Raw genomic sequence first — 1,479 nt, forward strand, 5'->3', positions numbered from 1 at the left:
ACATAGTATCAATTGCTCATATGCAAATTCAGACTGAATCTATAGAAAATGAGAACAAGTCCATGAGAGCCAAAATATGAACTTGAATATATCCCACCTGAATTTAGAGATCATCTGAAGAAAAGATTTGATACATTAAACACTAAAAATCGAAGACCACAAGAGTTGTGGGATGACATCAAGAACATCATACAGGAGGATATCAAACAGTTATTAAGAAGACAAGAAAGAAAGAAAAGGTAAACATGGATGGCAGAAGAGACACTGAAACATGCTTTCCAGCATAGAGATGCTAAAGCAAATGGAAGAAAAGAGGAGGCACAAGAGTTGAACAGAAAATCTCAAAGATCAGCTCGAGAAGATAAAGCCAAATATTACAACAAAATGTATGAAGATCTGGAATCTGAAAACCAAAAAGTAAGAACATGCTCAACATTTCTCAAGCTGGGGGAACTGAAGAAAAAATTCAAACCTCAACTTTCATTATTGAAAGATTCTCTGGGCAAAGTATTGAATAATGCAGAAAGCATTAAAAGAAGATGGAAGGAATACACAGAGTCACTGTAACAAAAAGAAATGTTTGATGTTCAACCATTTCAAGAGTTAGCATATGATCAAGACCCAATGATACTGAAAGAAGAAATCCAAGGTGCGTTGGAGGAATTGGCAAAGAACAAGGCACCAGGAATTGATGGAATACTAATTGAAATATTTTAATAAAGTGAGGCAGCATTGGAGTGACTACCTTATCTCTGCCAACAAATTTGGAAGACAACTATCTTGCACACTGATTGGAAGAGATCCGTATTTGTGCCCATTCCAAAGAGAGGTTACCCAATGAAATGCAGAAATCATCAGACAATATCTTTAATAACCCATGTGAGTAAAGTTTTACTAAAAGTAATACAGCAATGGCTGTAAGTATACCTTGACAAAGAACTTCCAGAGGTTCAAGCTGATTTAGAAGAGGCCATGGGACATGAGATATCATTGCTGTCATCAGATGGAACTTGGGTGAAAGCAGAGAATATCAGAAAGATGCTTACCAGTGCATTATTGACTATGCAAAGGTTTTCAATTGTGTGGATCATGATATGCTGTGGACAACATTGTGAAGTATGAGTATTTTGAAACACTTAATTGTAATCATGAAAAATCTGTACATGAACCAAGATACAGCTGTTTGAAGAGAACATGGAAACACTGAATGGTTTAAAATTAAGAAAGATGTGCGACAAGGTTGCATTCCTTCACCATACTTATTCACCTTGTATGCTGAGCAAACAATCTGAGAAGCAGGATTTTATAAAGAAAAACTTGGCATCAGGTTTGGAGGAAGACTCATTAGCAACCTGCAATAAGCAGATAATACAAACTTGCTTGCTAAAGTGAAGAAGACAAAATATTTACTGAAGAAGATCAAAGAGCACAGTCTTTCGTATGGATTATATCTCAATGTAAGAAGACAAAAATCCTCAC

The sequence above is a fragment of the Chrysochloris asiatica genome, unplaced genomic scaffold (genome assembly GCF_000296735.1).
Source record: "Chrysochloris asiatica unplaced genomic scaffold, ChrAsi1.0 scaffold00414, whole genome shotgun sequence".
Taxonomy (NCBI): Eukaryota; Metazoa; Chordata; class Mammalia; order Afrosoricida; family Chrysochloridae; genus Chrysochloris; species Chrysochloris asiatica.